Raw genomic sequence first — 24,547 nt, 5'->3', positions numbered from 1 at the left:
TTTATCTGGCAGACTTGTATTTCCAACCAAAGGGTAATACGGCTGAAAACTTCTTCCAGCAGGGTTGTCATGACGGTGTCGGCCTTGGCTCCCTCTTCTGTGATTCCTGCTACCCTGAAATGGACGTCTGCCCGCAGGAACCATGATGCCGTTCAGCTGTGAGAACGGCAGCAGTTTTACAGTTTGGCCGATTGATACTCTCATCATCGTGAGTGTGTTGTGGAGGACCTGAGTGTTATTGGAAGAACTGTGTACCTCAGACTCTATCATCGTGACTGTCTCATACACCAAAACCCAAAAGCGCCATATTTAGTCCGCTAATGATGTTAGGTTCATCAGAGTCCAGACTAGACACTGTGTGGTTCCGTTAATGACTGAATGCAGTCAACGTGTGTCGTTGATGGCGGGAGTCAAACCGTTTGAAGACACCAGAACACCCCTGGAAAGGTGCGCCGTAATTAGTCAGTGTCAAACTGAGGAAAGCAGCTTTCAGAGACATAGACTTTGTATCACCGTGTGATTCCATTAAAGGTTCTTTGAAAGTGAGTGGCCACACTGAGTCTGTTAATGGCAGAGCCAAGACAGCTGTGTTACTGTCCAATCCGGGAGGTCACCAGTTGTGAGGACATAGATAAACGGGTATCTGGTTACTGATGCTTTATTGCCCCATCGCGGGGTATACAATAACAGGTGCAGGTGGACACGTAGTACCTGGGATGGGTCGACAGAGGTCCAAACACAGAGATAGACAATTTGTGATTCTTTACATACATACAAATGATAACAAGTACAGATGTAGTCCGTGCAATATACATAATAATTATATAGGTGGAAAGGCCAGAGAATTCTACATCAGATGACATAAAATTACAAATCAGTAAGTTGTTGAAATAAACATATAAATGTGGAAAAGTCTTTCCAATCTCAGCTCTCAACCTGTTTGCTATATTCTCTATGAGTTACTCCTTGCTAATCCCCATTGACATGATAGCAGCCTCAATATATGAGCAACCACCACTACTATCATATACAACTTCACTCTGCTTCTTCAGAGAACGATTGTAAAAACCCTACTCCAGTTCCCAACTTCTCTAATTAAAATATCTTTTATGTAGCTTGATTTGGTCCTTGATGTAGGTGAGCCATAGGTTTCCATGATGCCTTGATAATCTTGAGTAATCCCTGAAGGTGTTCCTGATCTCATAGTCAACAAAAATAGCCTGACAAACATGATCTATGAACATAGTTTGTGCCTCATGAAAAATCCCTTTCTGCAGGAGAGGGATCTCTTGTTCACTAGACATTTTGATACAGAGTTATGTACTTGAGCCAGCACTAATGGTGGTACCTTATCTCTGCTGCAAATGGATCAGTGATTGAATCAATGAGGCAGTTGATTCTGTCCCTCATGGCATCATCTTTCAACACTATGGTGTGGCTTTTTAAGACATTCCATACAGGCTGATGAGATATAAGAAACCACTGTCCTGTTCACTCAGGATGCTTGGTATCCTCCAGCTTCATGCACCGGACACATATTTTTGTCATGCACTACTACACCCGATCGTGGACGCTTTGGTGGAGATGAGGATATATGCTTTTCTTGCTAACTTGAGGTTAATTCTCTCTAACATTTCTGTTGTCTCTTCTTTGATCTTGTTAATATCTGAGCTTGATATATCAATTTGACTGTTAATGAGCATATGTTTACCATAGGTCCCAGTTCCCAGTGAACAGTATCAAACATATTCCAAATCTTCAAGACCCTTCCAGTCAAAACTTTGGATTTCAATTTATTGCATGCGTCATCGGTTATATGATCTGTTGAATCTGACGTGTCAGTGTGTGCTTCACACAGCTTGTTCACAATCATACACCAGTACTGAAATGTGAAAGAGAACAACACTTAGTAAGGTCTACACAATTTAGATCGGTGATTTTCTTGTAACAATAAAAGCAAATAAAAAATGTTACAAATTCAGTAATTAGGTCAAGCATGTAACTAAATTTTTTTACCTCTTTTCAGTTCAGGAATAACAGCAATTGATCAATGGATGCATGCACAGTAAAAATGTCCTAACATTCCAAAGTACCTGAAAAAAATGGTAAGCATTATGCAAAATATGTTGGTATCTGATATTATATGCACTATACCTTTAAAAAATTATCACAAAACTAACATCAGAAATGGATTCCTTGCACTCAAATTATCTGAGAAAGAGATAGTAATAAGGTATTTAGAGCATTTGAGGAAAATATCTTAACTAGAGGGTCAACTCCTCCATTTTGGATTTCTTGCTCTCCTGAAGTGTGCCCATGGTTCCCAGACCGGCACAGGAGCCTATTTGGTGCAAATGCAGTAAAGTTCCAAAATCAACCATCAAACTTTACTAGTCAGAGGTTGGTCACGGAAATTGAGTTTTTGACCCTACTATGAATGCATCATAAATTTCTTGATGTAATAAGTTATTGAACTCTATACCATTATCAAATATTACGAGTTGTGGAGCAGAATATCTACAAAATATCAAAGAGAGCAATTGCACATTTTTTAGCTCCATTGCCAGTTATTGGTATTAGCTCTGTATATCTAGTAAGTACGTCTATACACACTAATTTATGTCCAATCCCTTGACTCCTGGTGAGCATGTTAGTAATGAGAGCTATGGCTACTCTTTCAAATGGAGTCTGTGGGTTAGGATATTTCCTTAGAGGTACTTTTTATCTGTTTCTTCCTTTGTAACTGTTGCAAGTATTGCAGCTTTACACATAATTGCTAATATCTTTGTAAATTCCTTTCCAATGGAAGGGTCCTTTTATGAATCTAAATGCCTCATCTCTTCCTGAGTGAGCTCTCATGTCATCATTGTGCATTAACTCAATGATTTGATTTCTTAGGCTCTTGGGTAGTACTATCCTTTTATGGAGCACGCCTAGAATCCAAATTAGTATGTCGCCTATGTTGTTAAACGCATCTATTGGACATCCAATTCTCTTACTTAATTCTGCTTGTTCCTGATGACTAAATTCCCTTTCATTTCTCACAAATTTGAATATCTCTTTATAAATCTTCATCGCTTTCTTGTTCCCTTATGCAATTTTGCCTGAAAAGTTTGACTAATCACATCTATACTATCACCGCCTTCTGAAATATACCTTGATAATGCATCTGCTACCTTGTTTGCCTTCCATGGAACCTATTTCAATTCTATGTCATAATCTTTGGCAGTCATAAACCAACAGGTTCTTCGTCCAGAAAAATTCGCATTCTTGAGCATTTCTACTGCAGCTGAATGATTAGTAAAGATAGTTATCTTATAGTTAAATAATATGCATCTGAAGTGATTTGAAGCATCTATCATGGTTAGAGACCCTAGGTCTGTTACTGAGTAATCCTCTTCTGTTTGTTTTACTTTTCTACTGTAATAACTATAGTGTGATGTTTATCAATATGTCTTTGCATTAAGCACACACCCATACCAGTACAGCTTGCATCTGCTCTTAAGAAAAATTCCTTACTAAAATCTGGGAACTAAGTACAGGTGGGTGTGTTAATCTTTCTTTCAGTTCATCGAATGCCTCCTGTTGCTTGGTTGTCCACCAGAACGGTATGTGTTCCTTCAATAGTGCAGATATGGATGCCAAGTCTTTTATAAACTTAGGTAAAAACCTGCTAAATCCAAGAATGACTTCACGTCCCTTTTTACAACCAGCATAGGATACTCTTTCATTGACAATTTTTAAGTCTTTTACTTCCATACCCCTTTTCACTTAAGTGTGGGTCCCAAGGTTAGTACTATTTTCCTTACTCTAAGGAAAATACACTTTTTTTAATCTTAATTTTAGGCTTGCTCTTCTCAATCTCTCTAGGACTTCTATAACCTAGTTTTTTGTGTTCTTCAATGGTGCCTGTTGCTATTTACCAAACTCATATGCATAACAGTGTACCTCTTTGCCTAGTAAATCACCTAGAATTTTATCCATTAATCTCACAAATGTCACTGGGCTTGATTGATATCTACCATTACTTGTGGAAAAGGCAGATAATGGTTTACTTTCTTCGTCCAAGGGGATATGTAGAAACCCTTGTAATAGACTATTGTTGTAAAGTACTTCTCAGATTCAAACTGATGTGATAAGCTCTCTCATGGACGTTATTGGATAAGGATCGTTTTCTGTGATCTTATTGAATATTCTAAAATCAATCACTACTCTATAAGTGGTAAAGACCATTGGGAGTTTGATGGGTCTATTATTCCTTGCTTATCCATATTTTTACTATTGAGACAGTCAAATATGCACAGCATATCAACCAAAACAAAGCAGCCAGCTCGCGAGTGTTGCTACCTTATGTTATATTAATATTTTGTTTTCAAAATTTTACATTCAGAATTCATTGCCAATGTCAGAGCTATTCATTAGGTGTGGTGTGAGATGGAGAGGACCGAAGAACCTGTCAGAGATGCTTTGAGGTATGTACAGGGCCTTCACAAGCACCCAATGAGAGCATGAAACTCCTGTGACAAAGTCATGACTTATCTCTTTCAGCCACTTAAAGGTGACAAACAAAATGACTTTGTATTGTGTTGTAGCTCAAGAACAGTAAAAAAAAGTTGTGAGGCATTAAACAACTCGGAAAGCGTCCCAAGCAGAATAATGCTCCTCCGAATCCACCCCATTCTACTCTTCTGGCCCTACACCCAACCCCCGATGCGATTACCCGTCTGTATCCAGTCATTACCTGTTTTTCAGTGTGGTATATGAACTGTTAACAACATTACCATCATATTCTTCTTGTTGCAGACCAAATGGAAGGTTTTTTAATTCATTGTATTTAATTAATTGTATTTATCAACATATATATTATGGTGGCCTGCAGTAATACTTGCAGGGATCCTGGATGTCTGGTCTGAGTTAAGGCTTGAACATGTTAGGCAACTCCAGCAGGAGTGTCTGTCCATGGGACATACTGAAGAGATGGACAGCTGCTTGGAACCATGGTGAGTGGAGCCATCAGGAAGAGGGCAGGGTCCAGTACCTGAGGAAGTTGGTGTTGAGCAGGGGCATCCGGACATCATCAAGAGTAAAGTCCCACATGTTTATCTTCTGTTAGGGGAAGGGTGAGGATCTGGTGGTCTTATGATGGTATGAGGCTGCTGTTGGCAGCCACTGAGCACAGCTCAGTGTCTGGTAGTCATCAGTGATGGTCTTTTGATAAGGTTGACACGGACCTGATGGCGTCTGTATCTACTAGGAACTTTCTGGAGGTGAGGGCAGCGATATTGAACCTTGTGGAGTGGCTGTACACCAGGGTTGTATCAGCTGCTGATATTTCTTAGTAGGGCCACCCTGTTTTGTTTTTTCTCTTGCTGCATTCAGGGATACAGATCTTGACTGCTCTCCCAAATTTGTGATAGTATATGCAGATGACAGGAGGGGGTGTCCCTTCTAATATGGTTAGGATAAGTAGTACTTCCGTATAGTGTTGGCCTGAGCCTCTCCATCTTGGTCGTGGTCCTGGTCATGTCATCTGTGGCCTCATAGATAGCAGTGTGGGCAGCATGTTGCAAGGCCTAGTAAGGCCTCAAACAACATGACTTCCTACATGAGGTCTACCAACAAGTGTGACCTTGGTGTTGGGGAAGAACAAAGTCAGATCTATACCACCAAATCGACCTTCTCAAGTTTCCCATTATACTTGAGATTTGGTAGTGTCAGTAGGGTTTCAAGTTCATCCCAACATACATACAGTTTCATCTCTAGCAGTTTGAGTGTCCAGTAGGTCAAAATCTTGTCAGGCACATCGATGGGTGGAGGGCTGGGGCGGAAAACCTGGCTGTTGCGAACAACTATAGTAGGTATTCATGTGCAATCCTCTTGCTCTGTCTATCCAACCAAAGTGCAATGCAGGAGAAGAGTGTATCTGGGAAAGCTTCAAGAACATTCTTGCTTTCTTTTGCTGAACTTTAACACTTTGAAGGCAGAATTTGTATGACTGTTCTCTAGAGCCAGACGGATGATTCAGTCATTGAGAAACAAGACAGTTGGAGATGATAGCCTTCAAGTCTTATTTTGTCCCTAGACGTCATGTGATATTTTTTCATACATGACTCTGTAGCAGCTGCTAGTGCCAAGGGTACATGTGAGAACCGTTCTGGATTTACCATGCTATTGGGATGATCTTTAAAGATCTCAAGAGAGGGAGAGAGCTAGAATGCCATATTAACCCTCTTACGCCGATTGGACGTATTAAACGTCGAGTCAAAATGTCTCCCGTATGCCGATTGGACGTATCATACGTCGGCTCAAAAAAGTTTTTTTAAAAATTCGCGGAAAAATACTTATAGGCCTATCAGCCGAAAACTTTTGTATCACGCGCCTTGGGGGATGCTGGGAGTTCACGGATCAAGGCGTTGTTTTGTTTACAATCGCTACGCAGGCGCGCAAGCGCGAATTTCTTTCTTATCGCACTAAAAAGTATCAGTGACACATCTCGGAAATTATTTCGTCACTTTGACATAATTATTGCACCATTTTAAATTATCCTTTACATGAAGTATTATATATGAAAATGTGCGCAATTTCATGCACAATACAAATAAAAAATACTCATGATTGTAGCTTTTATCAATTTTGAAATATTTTCATAATTAAATAACGCTAAGTGCAAAAATTTCAACCTTCGGTCAACTTTGACTCTACAGAAATGGTCGAGAAACGCAATTGTAAGCTAAAATTCTTATATTATAGGTAATATTCAAATCATTTGCCTTCATTTTGCAACAAATTGGACGTCTCTAGCACAATATTTCGATTTATGGGTGAATTTATGAAAAAACTTTTTCCTTACGTTCGTGCGATAACTCTTCCGATAAATATTTCGTGCGATTGTCCTAATGTTTGCACCTTTTAAATTTGCCGTTACATAAAGTTTTATATATGGTGGAAATGTGCGCAATTTCATGCACAATACAACAAAAGACAACCCATGGTTGTAGCTTTTATCAGTTTTGAAATATTTTGTTCATATAAAAATAACGTTAAGTGCAAAAATTTCAACTTTCGCGGTCAGCTTTGACTCTACCGAAATGGTCGAAAAACGCAATTGTAAGCTAAAACTCTTATATTCTAGTAATATTCAATCATTTACCTTCATTTTGCAACGACTTGGAAGTCTCTAGCACAATATTTTGATTTATGGTGAATTTATGAAAAAAAAAAAAAAATAAAAAAAAAAAAATTACGTTCGCGCGGTAACTCTTCCGAAAAAATCAGAATTTTTTTGTGCGATTGTCGAAATGTTTGCACCATTTAAAATTAGCTGTTTCATAAAGTTTTATATATGAAAATGTGCGCAATTTCATGTAGAATACAACTAAAAATGATTGAAGGTTGTAGCTTTTCTCTTTTTTCGAAATATTTGCATATAAATCACGATAAATAGAAAAAAAACCACGTTCGGTCAAATTTGACTCTACCGAAATAGTTGAAAAACGCAATTGTAAGCTAAAAATCTTACGGCCTAGTAATATTCCGTCATGTTTCTTCATTTTGAATTTTAAACAAATTTGAAGTCTCTAAAACAATATTGTGATTTATGGTGAATTTTTGAAAAATATATTTACCTTCACTCCGCGCGCCGATTCGCGGCGCAAGTCTCGAAATACGTACATGGCATTATCCTAATATTTGCTCCTTTTCATATTAGCCTTTTTATAGAGTTTCATATATCAAAATGTGCGCAAATTCATGAAGAATACAATAAAAAATAATTGAAGGTTGTAGCTTTTTCCATCTTCGAAATATGTGCATATGAAAAAATATATATATTAAAATTTCGACATTCGGTCAAATTTAACTCGTCCGAAATGGTCGAAATCTGCAATTCTAATCTAAAACTCTTACAGTATCGTAATATTCAATCATTTGTCTTAATTTCGAAACAAATTGGAAGTCTCTAGAACATTATTTAGAATTACGGTGAATTTTTGAAAAAAATATTTTTTTGCGTCCGCGCGTTACGAATTCGTACATCATTTTGTGTGATAATATTTTTCCGGTGTTACTTTTATTGTTTTACAATGTATTATATATCAAAATGATCGCAATTTAGTGTACAATACAACGCAAAAAAAAGTAACTGGTTAGCTTTGACCGTTTTCTGCACAGCGTGATTTGAATACAATTATGTATGAATTTTTTTTTTTCGCTACCATATATCGCATTATTTACATATGATAATGATATTATTTTTCATTTCTGATGGTTGCATTCTAAACTTCAGGCAATGACAAAAAAAGGAGCCAAAAATGAACTCTTAATCTTCAAAAGTACGCGCGCTGTAATTTTTTGAAAAAATTATTTTTTCACTTCCGCGCTCACTCCAAACCAGGCCCGGCATGGCGGGAGACGTTTTGATTTTTAGGGCTACCGGCTTAGAGTTGGTTAAGACAGTGGCTTTTTGCATGGCCATAGTTAAATCGTTAATTGCCAATGGAGGATGACCTTGTTCAAGAGAGAGAGCTAGAGTTTAAGCAATGTACCTAATCCATTAGTCTCTTTGGTTATAGGGCATGGTTGCATTTAGTTTGTTAGTCACCAGTATGTTTGTACAGAACTATCTTGACCTACCAGGTCACTCAGAGAGGTCACCAGTGTAGGATTTAATATGCACAGAAGTCTAGAAACAACTGGTTTGTACCCAGAATCTGACTACTTACATACAAATCAAATGCTTGTGACTGCGAAGGCACTATGATTGGCTGCTGAACATAACTTCTGATAACAGTCATGGGGATGGCCTACAAAGGGAAGCACTGACCTCCTTAAAGGCTTGTAAGTAAATGCCCCATATTTGTGTTCTCATGATTTGCGGACTCACTGATTCGTGGGATTTTCAGTGGAACATATTTATAAATTATTCAAGAAAAATTCGGCAATTTGCAGACCTCTTCATCGGGAAACATTCATAAATTAGTGTTTTTTGACATTATTTTCATGACTGAACACATTCTTTAAGATAGAAAAATGATTATTGTTTTTCAAGTATTATTGAGATTAATAATAATAATAATATAATAATAATAATAATAATAATAATAATTAATAATACCACACACATGGCTAATAGAGTGCCTGAAAATATATGGAGTAGAGGAAAACACCATCAGCTTCCTCAAAAATAAATGCGCAATTGGAATACAATACTTACAAGCTCTGGAATAAGACTAGCAGAGGTTAATATCAGGAGAAGGATCTTCCAGGGTGATTCACTGTCCCCACTACTCTTCGTAGTAGCCATGATTCCCATGACAAAAGTACTGCAGAAAATGGATGCTGGGTACCAACGCAAGAAAATAGGCAACCGAATAACCATCTGATGTTCATGGACGACATCAAGCTGTATGGTAAGAGCATCAAGGAAATATACCCTAATCCAGACTGTAACGATTGTATCTGGGGACATCAGGATGGAGTTTGGAATAGACAAATGTGCCTTAGTCAACATACAAAAGGGCAAAGTAACAAGGACTGAAGGGATAAAGCTACCAGATGGGAGCAACATCAAACACATAGATGAGATGGGATTCAAATACCTGGGAATAATGGAAGTTGGGAGTATAAAACACCAAGAGATGAAGGACACAATCAGGAAAGAATATATGCAGAGACTCAAGGCGATACTCAAGTCAAAACTCATTGCCGGAAATATGATAAAAGCCATAAACAAATGGGCAGTGCCAGTAATCAGATACAGCGCAGGAATAGTGGAATGAACGAAGGCAGAAATCCGCAACATAGACCAGAAAACTAAGAAACATATGACAATACACAAAGCACTACACCCAAGAGCAAATACAGATAGACTATACATAACACGAAAGGAAGGAGGGAGAGGACTACTAAGCATAGAGGACTGCGTCAACATCGAGAACAGAGCACTGGGGCAATATCTGAAAACCAGTGAATATGAATGGCTCAAGAGTGCATGGAAAGAAGGACTGATAAAAGTAGACGAAGACCCAGAAATATACAGAGACAGGAGAATGACAAACAGAACAGAGGAATGGCACAACAAACCAATGCACGGACAATACATGAGACAGCCTAATGAACTGGCCATCGATGACACATGGCAATGGTTACAGAGGGGAGAGCTCAAGAAGGAAACTGAAGGAATGATAAGAGCGGCACAAGATCAGGCCCTAAGAACCAGATATATCCAAAGAACGATAGATGGAAATAACATCTCTCCCATATGTAGGAAGTGCAATACGAAAAATGAAACCATAAACCACATAGCAAGCGAATATCCGGCACTTGCACAGAACCAGTACAAAAAGAGGCATGATTCAGTGGCAAAAGCCCTCCACTGGAGCCTGCGCAAGAAACACCAGCTACCTTGCAGTAATAAGTGGTACGAGCACCAACCTGAAGGAGTGATAGAAAACAATCAGGCAAGATCCTCTGGGACTATGATATCAGAACAGATAGGGTGATACATGCAAATAGACTAGACGTCATGTTGATTGACAAAATCAAGAAGAAAGTATCACTCATTGATGTCGCAATACCATGGGACACCAGAGTTAAAGAGAAAGAAAGGGAAAAAATGGATAACTATCAAGACCTGAAATAGAAATAAGAAGGATATGGGATATGCCAGTGGAAATTGTACCCATAATCATAGGAACACTAGGCACGATCCCAAGATCCCTGAAAAGGAATCTGGAAAAACTAGAGGCCGAAGTAGCTCCAGGACTCATGCAGCAGTGTGTGATCCTAGAAACGGTCACATAGTTAAGAAGAGTGATCGACTCCTAAGGAGGCACGATGCAACCCGGAACTCCACACTATAAATACCACCCAGTCGAATTGGAGGACTGTGATAGACCAAAAAAAAAAAAATAATAATAATAATAATACTGCAAGATTAAATAACGTAATAAGATGAAATAATAGGTAACTCAAGAACAAAGAAAAACAGGTGGTAAAAACTGTTTATTTGTTTTGTATGATAAATTATTTACCTAATAAGTACTAATTTTCAAATGCTATTGTTGCATTTCTGTAGTAAGTTATATCAAATTTCAAACAAACAAAAATAGAACCCGATATTTTCCTGAAAGTCCTGGAGCTCATGGGGGAGTGAACTGTCAAATATGTCAAATTACAAGACATTTCCGACCGCCTGAGTAGATGTTGCCACTCGGTGATCAAATCTATAATATCTCTTCCTTCCACTCTCTCTCTCTCTCTCTCTCTCTCTCAGGAAAATGCTGCTAATTTGAGTCTCTAACAATTGGCATTAACACATATGCACACTGTTTGTGTGTGTGTGTGTGTTCATAGTGTTTTTAAAGAGGCATAGTAAGTAGTACATCTGTAAGACAAAAACAAACATATGAATTTATTTTGTTGTCAGTAGCTTAAAGGGAAATAGATTAATAATAATAATAATAATAATAATAATAATAATAATAATAATATGTTTTATTTCAGCTCAGGGCCATATACATTGAATATACAAAATACAGACAGTAACATACACGATCTAGATACATGAGACATGATAAAAAAGAAAAAGAGAATGAATAATCGGCACTTATCCACAAAATGGCTGAGGTAGCGTAAAAGCTAGTAATCATAATATTGGTAATAACAGTAAAAATATTGGTGAGAAAAAAAATATGCATTGAGAGTAATAACAGTTAGTGCACAAATTATATAACTTAAATTTCAACAAGAGACCTTAGGTGGTTACAGTAGTCAGGTCCAGAGGGCTAAATACATAAATTACATGTAAATAAAACTTTAACTTGATAGTAATCACAGTAATAATGAAAAAATTAGAATATCAGCAATAAATGTAATAATGACCAAAACTGCAGATGACATCTTGCCAATACAGATTAAGTCCTTTATGGGACAAAGGCCTCATTTTCCCATCTTTCCCACAATTTAGATTTCTTCTTGCTTCACTCCTTAGGATGCTTTGTATGAGCGAGTTGCTGCTGTTTCTCACTGGCGTTACCAGACTGGACATTGTTCGCCTAACAATGATTTTAAAATTGTCCAGGTAGTTTTCTATGAACATCTGTGTGGCGGAGTGGTAGCGGGGAGTGTTTGTGAGGCGTCTCAGAATGTCATTGTGCACAACAGGGATACGTCTCATGGTCTCTCGGGAATAGTTCGTCCAGAGGAACACCCATAGGTACTGTAGCAGTACGAGCGGAAGAGCAGCAGTTTCACGTCTCGGTGACAGAAGGCAAACCTCCTTGCAATCATGTTGCCAGCTGCACATAGTTTACGACGCCTCTGTTCAATGTCTGCCGTTATCTTTAGGTCGTCGGTGATAATGTGACCCAAATATGGAAATTCGTGCACAAATTCCAGCCGATGGTTTCCGGGGAAAATTTGAGGTTCTGCAATATGCTTAAGCGATCTCGGGAGCAGCGACATGCACTGGGTCTTGGTTTCGTTGTAGATTATATCAAATTCCTCTGCATATTGGCGGCAAGTGTCGATGAGTCGTTGGAGACCTTGCACTGATGGGGAAATCAGAACCATATCGTCGGCGTAACAGAGGTTGTTTATAGTTGTTTCATTGACGGTGCATCCGATTGGGAGAGAGTTCAGTTTGACATTTAAGGCATCTGTGTACGTATTAAACAGGTATGGATGTCGCAGGATTATTTTCCCTCGCCACGACATTACGATACGAGAATAAGAATAACATTCGTATACATATACCAAAGATAATAATTACTATTGTAACATATTATGCCCTTTTGTCAGTCTTCTTGCCTGGAGACACGGGTCGGAGAATGGTACTGTGTCATTGTTGACACGGTGGGTATGAAGACTGATGTTTATGCTGCCTGGAAAATAGGGTAGGCCTGTCCTACCTGCTATTACATGATATTCCTTGTGTGTATGGGTCTTACTACTGATGAGGCCAGGTGATGTCTTCTCACTGGGAGGCAGTTGAAGTGCTGATTTCCATTTAGGGGTATTGAAGAAAATTCCTGGTATTCAGCTTGTTTCTTTATTACTCATTACATCTTTGCCAAATTTCTCCCAGGCCTAGTCTCCTAGACTTGATTAATTTACCTAGTCTTCAGAACTCCTGGACTAGATCCCTGGAAAATATTCATTTTATTTAATTTTTTATTTCCAGAAATCAACACAAGTGAGTAGTTTAAAACTACAACAACAAAATAATTGTTTATATTGACACTTCAAAAAAATATATCAACTACAGATTATGGGAATTGCTTTTCCTTCAAAATAGGATAAATATCAAACATGGAGCAACCCTGGAATCAATTAATTTACAATAAGGTGTAAATCACTTGATACCCTACTCCACACAGTACTAAATGTTTCACACAACATAGTGACAAGGGGTAAGGTTACCTGAAAGGTTTCTGAGATAAACTTAAAACTAAAATGAGGTCAAATTAGGCTAAAGTGCCTTTTAAGAGGATAGTCTAGCCTAGGCTTCTTCAGAAATCGTTAAGGATAGCCTATGCAAAGTTTTACATGGCTGATTTTTGACTAGGTTGACAATAGGCCACAAAGTTAGGTTAGCTTAATGAGGGTACAGGCTAAGTCCTATGTAATAAGTTTTCCATGAATTTATATACATATAGCCTAACTAATATATCAAAAATAGTCATAATTCCTCATTCAAAAGAATTAGTCTAGGGTAGGCCTTCTTAAATTACTGTATAGCCTAGTCTAAGATCATGATCGGCAGTGGAAATTTCCATTTTGTGGTACCCTTTGGCACTGGTATTTGCAAAACATTTTATACTAACAAAACACTTATAACTGCTTTTTTCAATGTTTTCAACCCTGTCAAACGCTAAGTTACAAACTCAAACTAACACAGCAAATTTCATGAGAACTATGAACGTGAAGCATCTTTCAAGACAATGAAAAATTTTCCTCGTTAAGGCATTGCAACATGTTTTGACTGGGCAGGCAACTCTGCACTTGAATTTCTCGTCTGCTACTATTCTTTCATGATGAATGATCTGTTCTAACTCGTGAACTAATGGTAATATTACGACTTTAAAAGCTTACCTTGCAAGGGATAGATAATCATTTGTATTAATTTTAATTTTGGTAAAAATAGCCAAAATGAAAGGGTGGACGTTTGACGTCCTCACACTCGAGAGCATTCGTGATTCTTAACATGTGTTGCTAGTGTTACCAAAATGGAGACAAAAGATTCAGGGCAGCGCTCCCATACTCAAAGTGAAAGATAAACAAAAAAAAGGGATGGCTACATGCCACACTCGTCCACAACAGAAACGAAAACATTTCACAGTTCCAATCACTTACAATAGCAGTGTAAAGATATTAGAGGAGGATGATGAATCAATTCCTAAATAAATCACTAATATTTTTCCCATTACGTGGAGAGAGAATGCCCCTTGCCGAAGCCCGTTTAGGGAGCCGAAGGTGTAAGATAATACGTTACCCCATTTGACAAAGAATTGCTGTGTGGAGAACCAGCAATGTAAAATGCCAATTAGATACAGGGTGTGCTCCTTTTATGCAGCTTCAGGAAGAGCTTCAGGTAGGTTACTCTGTTAAATGCTTTTCTCACATCTACAAAACAAAGGAAAACAGGAGAGGTTGATGATAGGTAGTAGTTCAGCGATTCTTTCAGTATGTAGATGCAGGTGTCGGTTGAGTGGTTTGCTTTAAACCCGAACTGGTTGTCAGTGGTGTGTAGAAAGGGGAGAAGCGTCACTAGAAGAACAGACTCAAGTATCTTCGATGCGATCATTGTGATTGCAATCGGCCGGTAGTTGCCAGGGTCAGCTGCGTCCTTTAGCTTGTTTTTAATTAATGGTATCAAGTGAACTAAGAGTAGGGAGTCTGGAAGAAACCGTGAATTATGCACGCATTGAATAGGGCAGCTAGCAAATGTAAATTATCGAATGGCAGAATTTGAAGGCCTCTGCAGGAAGACCATCACAGCCGGGCGATTTATTATTAGGTAGGCTGTTTATGCATCGCTGATGTACCTGGCGTAATACGGTCTGCAAAATGAAATTGAATGTTGTCAGTAAGGAGGTTATCTCTCCCTTCGGGAATCTTGATCATTTATGCAATTCAGGATATTGTTGAAGTGATCGTCCCACATTCTTGCAATAGCTTCGTCTCCGACTGCTTCCCCTACTCTCTGTGATAGCTTTTTAGTTTTTGGATTTAAGGACTGGATATCTTTCCAAAGACGAGGATAATCACCAGATTCTAAGTTTCTAGACATTGCATCGGCTCTTAGTTGTTTTTCATTTAACCTGCAGTGCTTAAGAGCAAGTTTGAACTGCGCTCTCACCTGTCTCATTAGTAATGCAGTGTGCCCTTCCCTGGGGCTACCATTTTGCCTCCACAGTAAAAACATTTCTCGTGAGTATGTATACAGATCTTTAACCAAGTCATTCCATCCAGGTATATTACGAGAATTACCTTGACGAAATCTGTAGGCAATCCTGCCCGAAGCAAGCATAGCGGAGATTATGTTCGAATAGAATTCATTCAGATCCCTCTTCTGGTGGTCATTTCTACAATTTGTGTTAGTACAAAGTAAGGCGTCTGCCGGTTGAACTATTGACCGCAGCCTGGTTTCCGTGGTCGCCCTAAAGTATCTGGTTTTCTTTTGGTTTTTAAAATCCCAGTTTACCGCTGGTGGGCGATCAGTTAGGAGGTTCACGGTAGGGAGGGATGGGGTACTGAATGGCACCTGTAATGGGATGTGATCGTAGCCTGTTGCAAGATCATAGCGAATATTGCAGGTCATAACAGAATCATGAAGTTGTGGAGATGTGATGCAGTGGTCCAGCCAGGAAGTTGTAATAGCGTTCGCTCTATTATGTACATATGAATAAGAGGAGGGAGGGAGGAGCATTACATCGCTAATTTGGAGAGCATGATTTTGACAGAAGCGAGTAAGTTCATTATAAAATTGTTTTGTGGGGTGAGAATTAAGGTCCCCGAATATACAAATATGATCAGCAAGAGAATCATGAATAATACTGTATAACTCTCCTAGGAATCATGCAGTAGTGATCAAAATTATTGTTATTTTCCATGGCATATAAACATTAATAATTAGGATATTAGAGTTCCCTACTGTCACTTGAAGCTCCAGTAATCTGTCACACCTGTAGGTCATCACCTTTATTGTATTGTCTAACGATTTGTGCCACAGAAAAGAAAGGCCTCCTTTCGGGCGACCGGCTAGGATTTGATCTGTAACTTGCATCGATGAAGTATTATATATATATATATATATATATATATATATATATATGTATATGTATGTGTATATGATATAAATATATATATATATATATATATATGTGTGTGTGTGTGTGTGTGTGTGTGTCGATGATATCTTAGTAGTCTTACCTGTTGGTATCGATGTAAATGATTTACTGTCTAAATTGAATAATTTAGTGCCATCCATAAAATTCACAGTTGAAACTGAAAATAACAATGTCATCCCTTTCCTAGATGTATTAATTCATAAAGAATCTAATACATAGAGAATCTTTCCAATGGAAATTCAGTATTTATAGAAAACCCACAAATAATTTAACATATGTACATTTTTATTCTGGCCACCATCTAATATTAAAATTAAAATTTCAATTTTTTCTTCTATGTTTTCCTATGCGCTTTGCGTATCACGAGTCCACAGTATCTTGACCAAGAAATAGAATACATAAAAAAGATAGGAAACGATCTATGCTACCCACCTCATTTAATTGATTTATGTTATCAAAAAGCTCACAAAAAGCTTTATAGTGTTGCTATTAATGAAAAAGAAATGCCTAAAAATGTACTTAGCTTACCTTACTTTCGTGGATTTGAAACCATAAAATCAATATTTAAATCGTTTAATGTTAGTGTAGTGTTCTCTTATAACAATACCATTAAAGATATGCTAATTAAGAATAGTCCCGTAACAAATAACATCATCATCTACAAAATTCCTTGTAAGGATTGCCCATCGTTTTACGTTGGTCAGTTAAGTAAAAATTTAGTGTTAACGTATTAAGCAGCATATGTATTTCATTTAGAACAGCCCAGACTTCAAATGCACTGTTTATCCATCTGAGTGAAAAATCTCATTGTATTGATTGGGGTGATACCTCTGTAATTGCTAGATCTAATGATTATGTTTCAAGAAATTTTCTGGAATCGGCAATTATACAAATCACTAATAAAAACAACCTAAATCTTAGTCCGGGAATGTACCATTTGGACCCTTATATTTGTAAGATGTTTAATGAAGGACCTTAAAACAATAAATGAACTACTAATAAATTGGTCCCACATGCATAAAGTTATTATTTCTCTCTCTCTCTCTCTCTCTCTCTCTCTCTCTCTCTCTCTCTCTCTCTCTGTGGTTCGATATTCTCTCCTCTCTCCTCTTTCTCTTGCTCGATATATATATATATATATATATATATATATATATATATATATATTTATATTTTCTTTCGTCTTTTCATTAATAATAATTTTTTGGGAAAATTTGTGTAAATTTCATGATATTAAGTTGTATATGCTTCCTTGTTTTTTCAAAATTTACTGTTTTCTGGAAGAATAACCTGTTTACCGCGTGTGTACCCTCCAAGGTGTGGCTAACCTCAGGCGTTTCCTCGTTTCTGTTAGAGTGAAATGGACCTTATTGCTAATTTTGAGTAGTCAGTTTGGATATTAAGCCTTCTTTTGACTATGTTTTCCTCTGTAAAATCAGTTTGCCTTAGTAAATGGGTCTGAACAGGACCGAAATCCACTCGGCTATCTTGCTTTTTCATTTTTTCCTTCGTGGCAAAAACCTTTATTTATACATAGCATCACGTTTTATGTACTTCGTGATCAAGTTATTCATATATATATATATATATATATATATATATATTATATATATATGATGTAATATATATATATATATATGATATATATATATTTATATATATAGAATATATTATATATTACATATATATGTATATATATATATATATATATATATATATATCTATATACATATATATATATATATATATATATATATATATATATATATAATATAGTATATATATATATATCTATTTGTATATATATGTATATATATATATATATATATATAAATATATATATGTATATATATATATATATATATATATATATATATATACATATATGTATATTCTATATATATATATATATATATATATCCTATATATATATTATATATATATATATATCACATATATCTATAATATGCAATTAACATGTATATATATCTATATAAATGATATTATATCATATATATCATATATCTGTATTTATATATAAAATTAGTTATACTATCTATATATATAGATATATATATATTATATATATATACATATATATATATATATATATATATATGATACATGTATAATATAATATATATATATATATATATATATATATACATCATATATATAATACAAAATATATATATATATATATATATAGCACATATATATATATATATATATATATATAGTATATATATATATATATAATAAAAGGAGCCCATAAAAACACCAAAATGTAGAGAGAAAAAGTACTATATTTCAGAGACTGCTGTCTCTCTCTTCAGGTATATGAATGAGAAAAGTTTACAGAAAAGGTGGTATTTTATACCAAGAGATTCGTCCACAAGTAAGCCAATTTAGGTCACCCCGCTGATAATCTTCCTTTAATCTTCTTAAGCGTTGGTGAATGAACACTGCGTCGACGATGTCCGATGTCCAATTCCCTTGAGATGTTCATTACCTGCTTCTCTTTTATTAAGGCCGATTCCATCATTTGACTCTTGTACCGGCAGTTGCTGCTATAAATTACACGAGACATATTCCAGTTTATTCTATGGTTATGTTCATTTATATGATTGAAACTAGCCGAGTTCTGTTGTCCATACCTAACTGACCGTCTTTGTGTTGTATTAATCTCTGGGGAAGTGATTTACCTGTAAATCCGATGTAAGATTGGTCACAGTCCTGGCATGGGATCTCATATACCCAGAGTCTTGGGCGATGTCTTTTGTTGGACGTTAATCAGGGATTTGGCTAAGGTATTTGGGTAGGTAAATGCAAAAGGGTTGGATTTCCCAAGGGTGTGAGTTACTCTCTTAATCGTCTCCAGGTGGGGAATTTTTATTTTATTGTTGGGTGTGTCTCTGGTCTTGTCTTTAGGGGGTCGGTAGAAAATTAAGTTTGCTTTTTGAATTGCACTTTTTCTCCCAGTCACATCAAACATTCGGAAGACTTTTGTCACAAATTCAGAGAAGCACATATACCACTTCACAACATAAAACTTTTAAGCCTTGACGTAGACTCCCTATTCACAAAAAGTACCAGTACAGGACGTTCTTCAGTTTTTTAAGGGAAAAAATTATCCCCCTATTCAGATCATTTCCCTTTGGCACTTGACAAAAATAATAAAGTTAGTTGAATTATGTGCATCTAATAAACGTATTTTCATTCGGGGAATCATTCTACAAGCAAAAAAATTCGGTGTAGTATGGGTAGTCCTTTAAGTCCTATTTTAGCCAATCTGTACATGGAATACTTTGAAACTACAGTAATAAATGCAATAAAACCCAAAAACATGCTGTGGATGAGATACGTGGATGACATACTAACATTTTGGGATAATAAGTGGGGTAATTTTTAATGAATTCCTCTCAAAATTAAACGCATTAGTGCCCAGCATCAAATTTAAAGTTGAATGGGAAACAGACAACAAAATTCCTTTTCTTAGATGTTTTAATAATCAGAGGACACGACAGAATACAAATTTACCATATACAGAAAACCAACGTTCTCACTTTCATATATTCACTACTTTAGCTATCATGACAATACTATCAAGATAGGTCTAGCTAGCAAACCTATTTCTTAAGAGCCTTACGAATTTGTTCCCCAGATTTCCTGGAAAAAGAATTTGAACTAATTCGCAAGCAACTTTCATCTTTAAAGTATCCTGACCATATAATTGAGAAAGCAATTCAAAAGCAAACGTAATTTTCTACCGACCCCCTAAGACAAGACCAGAGACACACCCAACAATAAAATAAAAATTCCCCACCTGGAGACGATTAAGAGAGTAACTCACACCCTTGGGAAATCCAACCCTTTTGCATTTACCTACCCAAATACCTTAGCCAAATCCCTGATTAACGTCCAACAAAAGACATCGCCCCCCAAAAGACTCTGGGGGATATGAGATCCATGCCAGGACTGTGACCAATCTTACATCGGATTTACAGGTAAATCACTTCCCCAGAGATTAATACAACACCAACGGACAGTTAGGTATGGACAACAGAACTCGGCTATTTTCAATCATATAAATGAACATAACCATAGAATAAACTGGAAATATGTCACGTGTAATTTATAGCAGCAACTGCCGGTACAAGAGTCAAAATGATGGAATCGGCCATTAATAAAAGAGAAGCAGGTAATGAACATCTCAAAAGGGAATTGGACATCGGACATCGTCGACGCAGTGTTCATTCAACCAACGCTTAAGAAGATTAAAGGAAGATTATCAGCGGGGGTGACCTAAATTGGCTTACTTGTGGACGAATCTCTTGGTATAAATACCACCTTTTCTGTAAACTTTTCTCATTCATATACTGAAGAGAGAGACAGCAGTCTCTGAAATATAGTACTTTTCTCTCTACATTTTGGTGTTTTTATGGGCTCCTTTTATTAGATGATGGAAATTCTGTTGTTACAGAACACTTTTACCAGTCATATATATATATAGATATATATATATATATATATATATATATATATATATATATATATACACATATACATTTACATATATACAATATATATCATATACATAAATATATATATATATTATTACGTTTATTGCCCTCTCGTCTACCCAGAGTTATTAATTTCATTTTATTTCTAAAAGAGCAGCCATGTCCTCCTTAAAAATCAGCTGATTCTTAGGTGGAAACAAACTTAACCAGGAAAGGTATTTCAGTTTAGACCGGAGCTCAGGTTAAGACAGGCAGGTCGCAGGATTAGCTAGGCCTCGATATGGGCTTTAGGGATTCTTACCATAAGACCTCTTCCTTTCAAATTTGCTGGTTGTATTTCACTTTTCAGGCAATGCCAGAGGATAAGGGTGAAAACCAGATGATTCCAAAACATCTAGATTCTTTCTCAGTCGTGGCCAGGACCTAAAGCAAGGCAGACATGCCTACACCTCTGACGGGAAGTCAGCCCTTTGTCCAAAACGCTGGTTGGCGCCGGAGGCCGGACCCCCTTCACATATCAGACACATGTTCAAGCCTCCAGGATTTCCAAGTACGTCTAGAAAGTGCAAATCCAACCAGCTCTATTTCTCCAAGACGACTCTTGCTAATTTCCATTTTCAAAACTCCTATTTTATTACTTCTCGATTGAACTTCCCTTTTGTCCCCATCGGGCCACGTGCTGCCCCTGTGACCTGTTTCAAGTTTAAACCTTCATGGAATATTCTCCCTTAAACACTAGAGTCCTTCCCTAGTGTTAGATAAAATTGAATAACTGTAGCTTTGTGCAAGAAGTCTTTTCCTTTATTTACGCTGTATCTAACCTGGGAATTTTTCCAGATTGCTGAGTCATGTGTCCTGTCTCGCCTGCAAGTGCTTTCCTTACAGTAACAAAGATTACAATGGTCCCTTTTTGAAGCAGCATTTATGTTATACATTTGGTCCCACGTGCGGACAAGTTGCATTTACTTTCCCAGGCTATTTCAACGGCCTCTTGTAAATAAATGTATGTAACGTAATCAACTGGTTTCAATTGCGACCTTATCATAGAGTAACATATTTCCCTTTGCTAAGGTAAGTTATTCTGCATTTTTCCCTAAAACATTTTCCTTTACGTTTTGGGCCCCACGAGGCCACCTCAAACGTAAAAATATATATACATATTTATACATACATACATATATATATATATATATATAATATATATATATATATATATAATATATATATATGAATATAAAAACACCGTATCGTGCTTCTAAGAAATCAATAGAAGGATCCACAGTAATATCCTTGTTTATCAAGATAAAATATATTTATGGAAATATACACAAGCTTAAAGCTTTCGTCCATCTCCTGTGGACTTGATCACTAAGTAAATGAGACATGGTATTGGTGAAGAATTCCAAATAAACATAAACAAACAGACAACAAAAATTTAACAAGGTTAAAGATGCGAACAAGTCAGGGGGGTCGTATTCCTTTCCATAATTCGCTGTGATCTTCGAGGCGGGACAAAGCGCCGGTCTTCTTCCTGAATGACATCTTGAGGGTCGTTAGCCTAAAAGGTAGTTCGTAGATCAGACTGGAACGGGCGAAGGGTGGTTATCCACATTATCAGATTGAAGGAGGCTGTCACATTTCTGAAGTTTTAATTCTGGCCCTTTTACAAATTTCTTCATGCCATCGACTTTTCAAGTGAGGAAAAGTATTTATAAGAGTGCGGATAGGACCACTAGGAGAATTGTGGAATGAGCTCTCATCACTTTGAATGACACCTTTGAGGGGAATACTGGAATACAGAACAATTTACTTTTGAGTGTAAGAAGAAAATTTGTAAAAGGACCAGAATTAAGAACTTCAGAAATGTGTACAGCCTCCTTCAATCTGATAATGTGGATAACCACCCTTCGCCCGTTCCAGAGTCTGATCTACGAACTACCTTTTTGGCTAACGACTCTCAGATGTCATTTAGGAAGAAGACCGGCGCTTTGTCCCGCCTCGAAGATCACAGCGAATTATGAAAAGGAATACGACCCCAATGACTTGTTCACATTTTTAACCTTGTTAAATTTTTGTTGTCTGTTTGTTTATGTTTATTTAGAATTCTTCACCATACCATGTCTCATTTACTTAATGATCAAGTCCACAGGAGGATGGACGAAAGCTTTAAGCTTTGTATATATTTCCATAAATATATTTTATCTTGATAAACAAGGATATTACTGTGGACCCTTCTATGGGATATATATATATATATATATATATATATATATATATATATATATATATGTATGTATATATATACATCTATATATATATATATATATATATATATATATATATATATATATATATATATATATATATTATGTATATACATAAAGGTATAAGCCACTAAGGAAAATAAAACAACGGAGTTTCCGCAAGATCTTTCGACGTTCAACATCCTTTACTTATACCTTTATTTATGGATTTATCATGTTCCAAACTTTCGTGATTCAGTTCTACAGACACACACACACACACACACACATATATATATATATATATATATATATGATATATATATATATGAATAATTATCACATCAAAACCGTGATCCATTTATATATCAATTCAAGCTACAAATGTCCTTTAATATCTAAATTCACTTTACCTCCCAAATGATATATTTTCATATATGTACCGAAGGGGAATTTTTTAGTTGATAATAATTTCGTCCCCCCATGGGATCGAACCACCGTCCAAGTGGACGGGGACGAAATCAGGACAGTCAGTGACGCTATCCAATCAGCCAACAGAGACGGTATAAGTTCATATCAATTCTGACCTTACAAATCACCCTCGATCTCGGTGCTTCGTAATTAGAATCGATATGAAACCCCGTCTACCATGTTAGCCAATTCGAGCGTTTGACAGCACGTAGCCTTTTGTTATGAAATAATTATCACATCGAACCGTGATCCATTTATATCAATTCAAGCTACAAATGTCCTTTAATATCTAAATGGACCACGGTTCGATGTGATAATTATTCATAACAAAAGGCCACGTGCTGTCAAACGCTCGAATTGGCTAACATGGTAGACGGGGTTTCATATCGATTCTAATTACGAAAGCACCAAGATCGAGGGTGATTTGTAAGGTCAGAATCGATATGAACTTATAGCTTCTCTGTTGGCTGATTGGATAGCGTCACTGACTGTCCTGATTTCGTCCCCGTCCACTTGGACGGTGGTTCGATCCCATGGGGGACGAAATTATTATAAACTAAAAATTCCCCTTGGTACATATATGAAAATATATCATTTGGGAGGTAAAGTGAATTTAGCTATTAAAGGACATTTGTAGCTTGAATTGATATATAAATGGATCACGGTTCGATGTGATAATTATTCATAACAAAAGGCTACGTGCTGTCAAACGCTCGAATTGGCTAACAGGTAGACGGGGTTCATATCGATTCTAATACGAAAGCACCGAGATCGAGGGTGATTTGTAAGGTCAGAATCGATATCAACTTATAGCGTCTCTGTTGGCTGATTGGATAGCGCCACTGACTGTCCTGATTTCGTCCCCGTCCACTTGGGACGGTGGTTCGATCCCATGGGGGACGAAATTATTATCAACTAAAAAATTCCCCTTTGGTACATATATGAAAATATATCATTTGGG

Source organism: Macrobrachium nipponense, chromosome 28 (genome assembly GCF_015104395.2).
Source record: "Macrobrachium nipponense isolate FS-2020 chromosome 28, ASM1510439v2, whole genome shotgun sequence".
In the NCBI taxonomy this organism is placed as follows: Eukaryota; Metazoa; Arthropoda; class Malacostraca; order Decapoda; family Palaemonidae; genus Macrobrachium; species Macrobrachium nipponense.
Note: the sequence above shows the minus strand (reverse complement) of the source record.